Source organism: Passer domesticus, unplaced genomic scaffold (genome assembly GCF_036417665.1).
Source record: "Passer domesticus isolate bPasDom1 unplaced genomic scaffold, bPasDom1.hap1 HAP1_SCAFFOLD_44, whole genome shotgun sequence".
Lineage (NCBI taxonomy): Eukaryota > Metazoa > Chordata > Aves > Passeriformes > Passeridae > Passer > Passer domesticus.
Genome location: NW_026990160.1, coordinates 240,489 through 253,697, shown reverse-complemented (window position 1 = coordinate 253,697; position 13,209 = coordinate 240,489). Strand labels below are relative to the sequence as shown.

The 13,209-nt window shown below is 47.3% G+C and overlaps 1 pseudogene; it reads left to right on the top strand.

Moving 5' to 3' along the window:
• The window catches only part of LOC135292683 (zinc finger protein 850-like), a 276,851-nt pseudogene that overhangs the window by 135,258 nt on the left and 128,384 nt on the right, over positions 1 to 13,209 (top strand).

Here is a 13,209-nt window from a genome sequence, read left to right as displayed (position 1 = left end):
ATCCCCAGGAAGAGAAGCAATTCAATATGTGAGTGCTGCATGGACTGATTTGCACAAGGATTGTCTACTATGCAGCAATGTTCCCCATAAACCATGCTTCTCCTGACCTTTATTTTTCTGGGTTTCCACCACATGATACAGGAGACTCTCAATGAAAAAAACAGAACAACTTGTGGGGAGACGTTTTTTCCTTTCTTCAGGCTGCCTCTTTCTTTTGTTCCCTCCAGAGCTCTCACTTCATTTCTGCTGTTGTTTGGAGCACGTGATTCCCTCTTTCCTGATCCCCTGGGCTTCTTTTGGCTCTGGGTGTCGTGGACACTCTTAATTGTGGATTTTTTTCCCCTTCATCTACTTCTGACCTCCAGCCCTGGGAACCTGGAGCAAGTGGAATCTACAACTTGGCAAAATGCTGCCTGTGTCTGAAGCAAATACAAGGAGAACTGGGGTGTGAAAAATAAAATTTGTTTATTACAGAAAAACAGCAGCAAAAATACAGAAGATATTTACATTGTAAGAATATTTGTAACAACAACAATCGATAGAACATATATACATAAAAACCTACCTAGCAAAACTATGGGAAACGTATTTACAGAAGTCAAAAATAGCCCTACAATCTATATTCTAAAGAACAACAACAAACTGCAGAACATATATACAAAAGGGTGGTGTCTCTGTGGTGTCCGTCGCACCTGGAAGAAAAGCAAATGCCACGGTCACTCCAGTCAGGCACAGAGGGCTCTTGCATGTGCCCCTAGGCTGGCACATGCTGGCCCAGCAGCAGGACTCTGCTAGCAGAACTGAGCCTGGCTGGGTCTGGGATGGTGCTTGTGTGGAGCAAAGCAGGCAGAGGACCGGCTGTGGATGGCCACCAGAATCCAGTGCCCTGGCTACAATGTCCCTGAGCAGGGAGCACCCAGCCCAGCCCCAGCCTGGCAGCAGGAGACCCACTCTGCCTGTCCTGCTGCTGGCATTGCTCTTCATGCCAAGATCATGGCCTCTTCCTCACCTTTTTAATCAATGTCCATGTCCTCAATGGACTCGTCCATATCAACGTCCATCTCTTCTTCCACCTCCACATCCACCTCCATCTCCTCCTCCATATCAATCTTTGCATCTACCTCCATCTCCTCCTCTCTGTCTGGGACAGCCTGCAGAGGTAGCAAAACCTCAGAGTGGGGTCCCTGTCCCACTCCATGCCTACAGAGCTCCAGCCCACCCAGGCAGGTGGGGAGTGTCCACCTCCATGGAATGGCACCAGACCTTCCTCAGGACAAATGGGAGCATCCTGCAGGGCTGGATGACAAAATCCAGGCACTAAGGATCTTTCAGGAGTGATGAGGTTATCAGGGGGCAGGTGACAAGCAGAGTGGGCAGGAGCAGCGTGAAGAGTGTGCAAACACAGCGGCCAAGGGTTGTGTTGTGCCCTTTGCTGGGCGCTGGACGTTCCAGCTGGAGCGTGGGCTGTGACATCACAGTTCCCAGGCTCCATCTGAAGTGGACAGTGGAGACCATGGAATGATGGAGTCCCTGAACGGTTGGGCTTGCAAGGGAGCCTGAAGAACAACATCTTGTTCCCAGCTGAGCAGTCTTCCCCCAGAGCGTGCTGCTCAGAGCCCTGTTGCCAAGGATGGGGCATGCACAGCCTCTGTGCACAGCCTGGGCCAGTGCCCCACCACCCCCAGTGGAAAAGAGCAGCTTCCCTAGATGCAGCTTCAATCAACCTGCTGCAGATGAAAGCCATCCCCCCTTGTCCTGTCAGCACAGGCCCTGCTGAACACTCTGTCCCCTTCTTTCCTGCGGGACCCTTCCAGTCCTGCAGAGCCACAGTGAGGCCTCCCAGTGTCTCCTCTCTCCAGGCTGAGCATCCCCAGCCCCACTTGCCCAGCAGTCAGTCACATCAGGGCCAGTCAAGGCTGCAGGCTAGCAAATAGCATCAGGAACTGAGAGATGCAAGCTTTAGACCCACGTTTGCCTCTAAATGTACAAAATTAAGAACAGTGGAGAGGAAGATGGTGGGACACTGGTTCTCTTCTAACTGGTGATTTTTTGTTTCTTCTTTTCTGTCATGCTGACCCAGGTTTTTCTGTTGGAAAGGAAGCTTGGCACAATGTCCATTGTCTTCTCCATTTGTGAAACACCAAGCAGCTTCTGGGCAGGCTGATATGCAGAGGAAAACCTGAAAATATACTAGTGATCCTGAGCCTGGGGGATGCAGCTAAACCCAGCCCAAAGTAATTTCTGCAAAGTCAAGCCTGCTTTACATTTTCTTGAGTTTGGAAAACTTCACCAGTCATTTATAAAAAAGCAAACAAAATCCTCAAACCAAATCAGACAAAAACCCATGCAAACAAACAAACAAACCCACGCAAACCAGTCCAACAAATAGATCAAAACCCCCAAATAAAACTACAGGGAATGAGGAGTTAGTATTAGTTGTGAGGATAGCACAGCAGGCAAATGGCTGCTTGCCACAGGATCACCATCAAAAGCCACATAGAACAGCTGCTCCAAAATATACCCAAGAGGAGAAAAAGAAAAAGGGATGCATGGCAACTTTGGGGGCAGCTCCACATTCAGGTGAAGGATGAGCACGCAGTGGTACAGATCCAGCATTGCCCACCCTCCAGGCTGCTCTTTGCTCCTGATGAAAGACCCTTGCAGGACTGTGGCCCCTCTCAGTGCAGTGTCAGTCACTGCCAGAGCTCTCAGCTGAGCCACTGGCATTTGCAGAGTGACATCCAGCCGCAATCCTACTGCCTGCTGAGCACCTGTGGAAGATCCTGAGCCTAAATCTTCATGCCTAGGACCACAAAACAGCTCAGGATTTCTCTGAACAGCTTTTCAGGGGGGTTTCCATATCCCTGTGAGATCTGTTCATCCCTCAACACGTATGACTTGATGTACAATGATGCATTTGGGTTCCTTCCTTCCTCCTGTGTGCCAGTGAGAAAGCATCCATGGGAATGGAGGATGTTATGTGCAGGGCAATGTATTCCTGGCTTGCCATTTTGCTTCACTGTCACTCAGCTGAGCATGGTCCTTATCTAAGAAGGACTTAGAACTTGCAACAAGTGATAAAGTAACCTGCTCCACTCTCCTTAGCATGGCTGTGATGAGTGTTAAGGAAAGCAGCGAGCGCTTGCCAGGATGGGAGCTTGTTCTTTGCCAGGGAGGAGGGAGAAAATCTTGCTTGGAGTAAATAAAGCAACTCTGCATCCCCAGGAAGAGAAGCAATTCAATATGTGAGTGCTGCATGGACTGATTTGCACAAGGATTGTCTACTATGCAGCAATGTTCCCAATAAACCATGCTTCTCCTGACCTTTATTTTTCTGGGTTTCCACCACATGATACAAGAGACTCTCAATGAAAAAAAGTAAAACACCCTGTGGGGAGACGTTTTTTCCTTTCTTCAGGCTGCCTCTTTCTTTTGTTCCCTCCAGAGCTCTCACTTCATTTCTGCTGTTGTTTGGAGCACGTGCTTCCCTCTTTCCTGATCCCCTGGGCTTCTTTTGGCTCTGGGTGTCATGGACACTCTTAATTGTGGATTTTTTCCCCTTCATCTACTTGTGACCTCCAGCCCTGGGAACCTGGAGCAAGTGGAAACTACAACTTGGGAAAATGCTGCCTGTGCCTGAAGCAAATACAAGGAGAACTGGGGTGTGAAAAATAAAATTTGTTTATTACAGAAAAACAGCAGCAAAAATACAGAAGATATTTACATTGTAAGAATATTTGTGACAACAACAATCGATAGAACATATATACAGAAAAACCTACCTAGCAAAACTATGTGAAACGTATTTACAGAAGTCAAAAATTGCCCTAAACTCTATATTCTAAAGAAAAACAACAAACTGTAGAACATATATACAAAAGGGTGGTGTCTCTGTGGTGTCCGTCGCACCTGGAAGAAAAGCAAATGCCATGGTCACTCCAGTCAGGCACAGAGGGCTCTTGCATGTGCCCCTAGGCTGGCACAGCTGGCCCAGCAGCAGGACTCTGCTAGCAGAACTGAGCCTGGCTGGGTCTGGCATGGAGCTTGTGTGGAGCAAAGCAGGCAGAGGACAGGCTGTGGATGGCCACCAGAATCCAGTGCCCTGGCTACAATGTCCCTGAGCAGGGAGCACCCAGCCCAGCCCCAGCCTGGCAGCAGGAGACCCACTCTGCCTGTCCTGCTGCTGGCATTGCTCTTCATGCCAAGACCATGGCCTCTTCCTCACCTTTTTAATCAATGTCCATGTCCTCAATGGACTCGTCCATATCAAGGTCCATCTCTTCCTCCTCATCCACATCCACCTCCATCTCCTCCTCTCCAGTGTCTGCTCCCTCCGTCTCCATGTCCTCCTCCATATCAATCTCAATATCCACCTCCATCTCCTCCTCTCTGTCTGGGACAGCCTGCAGAGGTAGCAAAACCTCAGAGTGGGGTCCCTGTCCCACTCCATCCCCACAGAGCTCCATTCCACCCAGGCAGGTGGGGAGTGTCCACCTCCATGGAATGGCACCAGACCTTCCTCAGGACAAATGGGAGCATCCTGCAGGGCTGGATGACAAAATCCAGGCACTCAGGATCTTTCAGGAGTGATGGGGTTATCAGGGGGCAGGTGACAAGCAGAGTGGGCAGGAGCAGGGTGAAGAGTGTGCAAACACAATGGCCAATGGTTGTGTTGTGCCCTTTGCTGGGCGCTGGACGTTCTAGCTGGAGCGTGGGCTGTGACATCACAGTTCCCAGGCTCCATCTGAAGTGGACAGTGGAGACCATGGAATGATGGAGTCCCTGAACGGTTGGGCTTGCAAGGGAGCCTGAAGAACAACATCTTGTTCCCAGCTGAGCAGTCTTCCCCCAGAGCGTGCTGCTCAGAGCCCTGTTGCCAAGGATGGGGCATGCACAGCCTCTGTGCACAGCCTGGGCCAGTGCCCCACCACCCCCAGTGGAAAAGAGCAGCTTCCCTAGATGCAGCTTCAATCAACCTGCTGCAGTTGAAAGCCATCCCCCCTTGTCCTGTCAGCACAGGCCCTGCTGAACACTCTGTCCCCTTCTTTCCTGCGGGACCCTTCCAGTCCTGCAGAGCCACAGGGAGGCCTCCCAGTGTCTCCTCTCTCCAGGCTGAGCATCCCCAGTCCCACTTGCCCAGCAGTCAGTCACATCAGGGCCAGTCAAGGCTGCAGGGTAGCAAATAGCATCAGGAACTGAGAGATGCAAGCTTTAGACCCACGTTTGCCTCTAAATGTACAAAATTAATAACAGTGGAGAGGAAGATGGTGGGACACTGGTTCTCTTCTGAGTGGTGATTTTTTGTTTCTTCTTTTCTGTCATGCTGACGCAGGTTTTTCTGTTGGAAAGGAAGCTTGGCACAATGTCCATTGTCTTCTCCATTTGTGAAACACCAAGCAGCTTCTGGGCAGGCTGATATGCAGAGCGAAACCTGAAAATATACTAGTGATCCTGAGCCTGGGGGATGCAGCTAAACCCAGCCCAAAGTAATTTCTGCAAAGTCAAGCCTGCTTTACATTTTCTTGAGTTTGGAAAACTTCACCAGTCATTTCTAAAAAAGCAAACAAAATCCTCAAACCAAATCAGACAAAAACCCATGCAAACCAACAAACCCACGCAAACCAGTCCAACAAATAGATCAAAAACCCCAAATAAAACTAGAGGGAATGAGGAGTTAGTATTAGTTGTGAGGATAGCACAGCAGGCAAATGGCTGCTTGCCGCAGGATCACCATCAAAAGCCACATAGAACAGCTGCTCCAAAATATACCCAAGAGGAGAAAAAGAAAAAGGGATCCATGGCAACCTGGGGGGCAGCTCCACATTCAGGTGAAGGATGAGCACGCAGTGGTACAGATCCAGCATTGCCCACCCTCCAGGCTGCTCTTTGCTCCTGATGAAAGACCCTTGCAGGACTGTGGCCCCTCTCAGTGCAGTGTCAGTCACTGCCAGAGCTCTCAGCTGAGCCACTGGCATTTGCAGAGTGACATCCAGCCGCAATCCTACTGCCTGCTGAGCACCTGTGGAAGATCCTGAGCCTAAATCTTCATGCCTAGGACCACAAAACAGCTCAGGATTTCTCTGAACAGCTTTTCAGGGGGGTTTCCATATCCCCGTGAGATCTGTTCATCCCTCAACACGTATGACTTGATGTACAATGATGCATTTGGGTTCCTTCCTTCCTCCTGTGTGCCAGTGAGAAACCATCCATGGGAATGGAGGATGTTATGTGCAGGGCAATGTATTCCTGGCTTGCCATTTTGCTTCACTGTCACTCAGCTGAGCATGGTCCTTATCTAAGAAGGACTTAGAACTTGCAACAAGTGATAAAGTAACCTGCTCCACTCTCCTTAGCATGGCTGTGATGAGTGTTAAGGAAAGCAGCGAGCGCTTGCCAGGATGGGAGCTTGTTCTTTGCCAGGGAGGAGGGAGAAAATCTTGCTTGGAGTAAATAAAGCAACTCTGCATCCCCAGGAAGAGAAGCAATTCAATATGTGAGTGCTGCATGGACTGATTTGCACAAGGATTGTCTACTATGCAGCAATGTTCCCAATAAACCATGCTTCTCCTGACCTTTATTTTTCTGGGTTTCCACCACATGATACAAGAGACTCTCAATGAAAAAAAGCAAAACAACTTGTGGGGAGACGTTTTTTCCTTTCTTCAGGCTGCCTCTTTCTTTTGTTCCCTCCAGAGCTCTCACTTCATTTCTGCTGTTGTTTGGAGCACGTGCTTCCCTCTTTCCTGATCCCCTGGGCTTCTTTTGGCTCTGGGTGTCATGGACACTCTTAATTGTGGATTTTTTCCCCTTCATCTACTTGTGACCTCCAGCCCTGGGAACCTGGAGCAAGTGGAAACTACAACTTGGGAAAATGCTGCCTGTGCCTGAAGCAAATACAAGGAGAACTGGGGTGTGAAAAATAAAATTTGTTTATTACAGAAAAACAGCAGCAAAAATACAGAAGATATTTACATTGTAAGAATATTTGTGACAACAACAATCGATAGAACATATATACAGAAAAACCTACCTAGCAAAACTATGTGAAACGTATTTACAGAAGTCAAAAATTGCCCTAAACTCTATATTCTAAAGAAAAACAACAAACTGCAGAACATATATACAAAAGGGTGATGTCTCTGTGGTGTCCGTCGCACCTGGAAGAAAAGCAAATGCCACGGTCACTCCAGTCAGGCACAGAGGGCTCTTGCATGTGCCCCCAGGCTGGCACAGCTGGCCCAGCAGCAGGACTCTGCTAGCAGAACTGAGCCTGGCTGGGTCTGGCATGGAGCTTGTGTGGAGCAAAGCAGGCAGAGGACAGGCTGTGGATGGCCACCAGAATCCCGTGCCCTGGCTACAATGTCCCTGAGCAGGGAGCACCCAGCCCAGCCCCAGCCTGGCAGCAGGAGACCCACTCTGCCTGTCCTGCTGCTGGCATTGCTCTTCATGCCAAGATCATGGCCTCTTCCTCACCTTTTTAATCAATATCCATATCCTCAATGGACTCTTCCACATCCACTTCCATCTCTTCTTCCACCTCCACATCCACCTCCATCTCCTCCTCCATATCAATCTTTGCATCTACCTCCATCTCCTCCTCTCCGTCTGGGACAGCCTGCAGAGGTAGCAAAACCTCAGAGTGGGGTCCCTGTCCCACTCCATCCCCACAGAGCTCCATTCCACCCAGGCAGGTGGGGAGTGTCCACCTCCATGGAATGGCACCATACCTTCCTCAGGACAAATGGGAGCATCCTGCAGGGCTGGATGACAAAATCCAGGCACTAAGGATCTTTCAGGAGTGATGGGGTTATCAGGGGGCAGGTGACAAGCAGAGTGGGCAGGAGCAGGGTGAAGAGTGTGCAAACACAGCGGCCAATGGTTGTGTTGTGCCCTTTGCTGGGCGCTGGACGTTCCAGCTGGAGCGTGGGCTGTGACATCACAGTTCCCAGGCTCCATCTGAAGTGGACAGTGGAGACCATGGAATGATGGAGTCCCTGAACGGTTGGGCTTGCAAGGGAGCCTGAAGAACAACATCTTGTTCCCAGCTGAGCAGTCTTCCCCCAGAGCGTGCTGCTCAGAGCCCTGTTGCCAAGGATGGGGCATGCACAGCCTCTGTGCACAGCCTGGGCCAGTGCCCCACCACCCCCAGTGGAAAAGAGCAGCTTCCCTAGATGCAGCTTCAATCAACCTGCTGCAGTTGAAAGCCATCCCCCCTTGTCCTGTCAGCACAGGCCCTGCTGAACACTCTGTCCCCTTCTTTCCTGCGGGACCCTTCCAGTCCTGCAGAGCCACAGGGAGGCCTCCCAGTGTCTCCTCTCTCCAGGCTGAGCATCCCCAGCCCCACTTGCCCAGCAGTCAGTCACATCAGGGCCAGTCAAGGCTGCAGGGTAGCAAATAGCATCAGGAACTGAGAGATGCAAGCTTTAGACCCACGTTTGCCTCTAAATGTACAAAATTAATAACAGTGGAGAGGAAGCTGGTGGGACACTGGTTCTCTTCTAACTGGTGATTTTTTGTTTCTTCTTTTCTGTCATGCTGACCCAGGTTTTTCTGTTGGAAAGGAAGCTTGGCACAATGTCCATTGTCTTCTCCATTTGTGAAACACCAAGCAGCTTCTGGGCAGGCTGATATGCAGAGCAAAACCTGAAAATATACTAGTGATCCTGAGCCTGGGGGGTGCAGCTAAACCCAGCCAAAAGTAATTTCTGGAAGGCTGATCATGGTTTACATTGTCTTGAGTTTGGCTTTGTCAATTTCACCAGTCATTTCTAAAAAAGCAAACAAAATCCTCAAACCAAATCAGACAAAAACCCAAACAAATAAAGAAACAAACAAACCCATGCAAACTGATCCAACAAATAGATAAAGAACCCCAAATAAAACCAACGGAAATGAAGAGATTGTATTAGTTGTGAGGATAGCACAGCAGCAAATGGCTGCTTGCCACAGGATCACCATCAAAAGCCACATAGAACAGCTGCTCCAAAATACCCAAGAGGAGAAAAAGAAAAAGTGATCCATGGCAACTTTGGGGGCAGCTCCACATTCAGGTGAAGGATGAGCACGCAGTGGTACAGATCCAGCATTGCCCACCCTCCAGGCTGCTCTTTGCTCCTGATGAAAGACCCTTGCAGGACTGTGGCCCCTCTCAGTGCAGTGTCAGTCAGTGCCAGAGCTCTCAGCTGAGCCACTGGCATTTCCAGAGTGACATCCAGCCGCAATTCTACTGCCTGCTGAGCACCTGTGGAAGATCCTGAGCATCTTCATGCCTAGGACCGCCGCTTCCCAGCTAGCTGATGACAAGAGGGGGGTGGCGGCAGGTTCCCCCTGGAGCTCCGTTGAATCCCAGTTGTCAATTGTTTTGGTGCAATATAAAACACAGGCAGCGCACACGGGTCCCAGGGAAACTTTATTTGATGGTAAACTTCCCCTTTTCCTCTCCTGGGACCCCGATCAAGGGGCAAACAAAGACTGCTATGCGGGGGGAGGTCAGGGGTAGGCACAACTTTCAACAAATCAGGAGAGTTGGGAGTAAAAATGCTAGGCAGGGATAACAGCAGTGAACCAATAACATTCCAAAGGAGGAAAAGCGGTTTCAATAAGTGGCTAAAGTTTGGAGAAATAGAAACTAGAGTCTAGCTGACAAAATAACTGGGAAAAGGCGGAGACCAAGGAAAACCACCAAATCACAAATCAAACCATAAACCTACTAATAAACCAAAAAGCATGATACAACATCTGCCCGTTCTTAAATACAAAAACGACATTAAAGTTTAACTGAAAGAACAAAAGGTATTAGTGTAATTAATCATAAAATTTTACAAACGTAAAATAAAACTAATTATAATTTAAAAATTTTTCAAAAACTCAAATAATTTTGGATATGTCTAATTTAGCTTATACTTGTCTTGTTTTTCACTGATTATGTATTTTAACTATCATTTTATTCATTTCTTCAATTCACTGTGAAATAATATCTTAATTTTTGAATAATTAGCTGGTAAAAATTGGGCTCAAAAGGTAATTAAAAATTGTTTTAAATTGTCAAACAAAAACTCAAAAGTGACAAACTTAAAAAGAATTTAACATTTCATAGAATGCTTACCGTTTCATAAAAGGATGTTCCATAGAAAGATATTTCATAGTTTCCAGGAGTTAAATGTGTAAAACAAACAAATTTATTTCATGTAAAATAAATATAAATTTTCTTTTCATTTTGACTCAAAACTTATGATTTAAAACTTGAAGGTATGGTATTAAATTGATTAAAAACCCATTGGCTCTTGGTTACTATTTTTTTAACAATTTAACATTTCTTTTATTAATACAGCTACAATTTATTTCATAATACAAAGCAAAGCAATGAGATGTTCTTCACATCAATTTGGCGGATCTTCTTCTCTGTTTCAAAACTTCAGTTATCTTGTTCTTCTGTTGGGAAACTCAAGTTTGAAGGTTTTCTCTCTTCAAGGAAATTCAGTTCAGAAAATGGTCATGATCAAGTGTAGCATAGTAGACTTCAGTGTAGTTATAACATTCTTCTTTCTAAAACATACAACTGAACAACTGGGTTAATTTTCCAAAATGATTTCAAATATGACAAATGACTCATTTTTTTAAAAACCATACAAAAACATGTTCAAAATAAAACCACTTAATTCTTCAAAACTGAAAACCTGTATAGTAATTGAACTTTTATAAATTTAATCAAATGAATAATCTTTTACTTCTGTAAAAAAAAACTGCTTAAAAACCTTTAAAAAGGTATTTTGCATTTTCAAATCACATTAATAACTTTTCAAATTAACAAACTAATTATTATTAAAACTCAATTGTTATAAAACCTCTAATTAATTTAAAGCAAAAACTTTCAGTTCACCCTTTAATATCATCACTGTGAGTATGGCCTTTGCAGGGCCCTTTGCAAAAAGGCAATACCCAGGGTTTAAAGGATAATTCTATAATTGAATTTTTAAACTTGTCAATTTTGTAAAAATATAAACTGAATTAAAATTTGTGCTTTTGCCAATATATAGTGATATAAAATTAAAAGGAACATTGGGTAAGGTTTGACTAGGAAACTGGAGAGGGAAACTTGAGCAGCACTTCTTAGAGTTAAAAATTAAAATACTTTAATTATTAAAAATAGATAAAGTTGCATAAAAATAACAAAACCTTCTAAATTGTTCTTTTGGTTCTCTGCTTACTTCTTGTTTCTTGCAATCACTAAAATTCACAAGTCTATAATTTGAAAATTTCTTACAAGGGTTTTTTAAAATCCTAAATTATTTAAAAGGTCTTTTATAAAAATTAAATGCTAATTCAATCTGAATTTCACAGAAGATGTTGTAAAGCAATTGCTGGCTGCTCAAGTGATTAGGGTTATGTGAGGGGATGGATCCGGGCCCGCTGCCCTGTGGGGGAAAGCAAGACTGCGATTACCAGATCGGGTTTCCAATTCTCCCTCTTCCCCGCAGGGCTCCCCTCCCGAGGGGAGGGGGCTCTCAAGGAGAGCGGTTTCTGGGCAGGGGCCGGGTTGGGGTCCTCGTCCCCAGAGGCGGAACTGGGAGAAGGAGCAGACATTGCTTCAGACCCACGCCTCCCCCTCAGCAGGAACGGGCTGACACCTTCCCCGTGGAATGTGGCCCCCTCAGGGGAGGATGGGCTGCCGGAGAGATTCAGGAGCGGAAAAGAAGGCAGGGGGGAAAGCGTGTCTAAGGTGGAGTGGCCATCCTCCATCTCAGACAAAGAGCGGGGTGGGGGGCCTGACTCGCTGCAGTTCCCCAGTGAGGCCTGGACAGTGAGCGGCCGGGCGCTCGGAGCAGTGCGGCCAGCCAGCTCCCAGGGAGGTGGGGCGGGGAAGGGTTTTTTTGCAAAGTCTGAGGGACAAGGGAACAGGGGAATTCCAGTGTGCTGCTGACCTGTGAAAGTCTTTTGTCTTGCTCCTGTCCTTCTTAGAAGGACAAGAGGAGGACCTTCTGATGAGGTGGGAGAGGGAAACGTGCCAGAGATAAAGATCCTCATGGGCCTGGCCACGGGCCCTTGAGAAAATTCCACCCGCCAGGGATAGAAAAAAGAAAAAAGAGAAAAACCCCCGCTGTGGCACAGCTCACCCACTGGCGCCGGGCCTCTGGCCGATTTTTCCTGGGAGACAAGACATCCGTCCAGCCAGCCCACTTCTGCCGGATGAGTGACGCTGGTTGACCACCATGGCAGTTCCACTTCTCATCAGGGTGTGCTGAAACTGATGTTCTGATCGCTGACAGACTGGGGACTTTCTCTTCCTCGGCTTGCTGCCTCCAGGGACTTGGATGTTCCCGGTGCTCCAAAGCCTGTTCCCAAGACTGAGGGCGCAGCCACTGTGGGTCCCTGGTGTGCTTGTCCCAGTGCACACACCTTGCCTTGCTGCAGGAGCCCAGCAGCTTTTTTCCTGCTGTCTGCGCAAAGTCCTGACTCAGTCGAGTCTTCTGCAAGCTTTCTTTCTCCGCTTCTGAGTGAGAAGGAAGGGCGGAGAAAGTCCATAGAACCATAAAATTCACTGATGGGCTCCTCTTAGAGTCATAAAAGGAGCTCGTAAATGATCTTATCTTGCCCCATGTTGGGAACGCGAAACTGCCGCTTCCCGGCTAGCTGATGACAAGAGGGGGGTGGCGGCAGGTTCCCCCTGGAGCTCCGTTGAATCCCAGTTGTCAATTGTTTCGGCGCAATATAAAACACAGGCAGCGCACACGGGTCCCAGGGAAACTTTATTTGATGGTAAACTTCCCCTTTTCCTCTCCTGGGACCCCGATCAAGGGGCAAACAAAGACTTTTAAGTGTGGGCAGGTCTCAGGGGAAGGCGCAACTTTCAACAAATCAGGAGAGTTGGGAGTAAAAATCCTAGGCGGAGATAACAGCAGTGAAACAATAACATTCCAAGGGAGGAAAAGCGGTTTCAATAAGTGGCTAAAGTTTGGAGAAATAGAAACTAGAATCTAGCTGACGAAATAGCTGGGGAAAGGCGGAAAAAAAAGGAAAACAGCACCAAGGAAAGCCACCAAATCACAAATCAAACCATAAACCTACTAATAAAAAAAAAAGCACAATACAACATTCTGGGAACTCAGTGACTTCATTCTCTGATCAACCTCATTTCTTTCCTCTTGTCACCTATTTCTGCCCTCCTGCAGCCTATTAGTTCTCAGAATCACAGAACTATAGAATATGGCC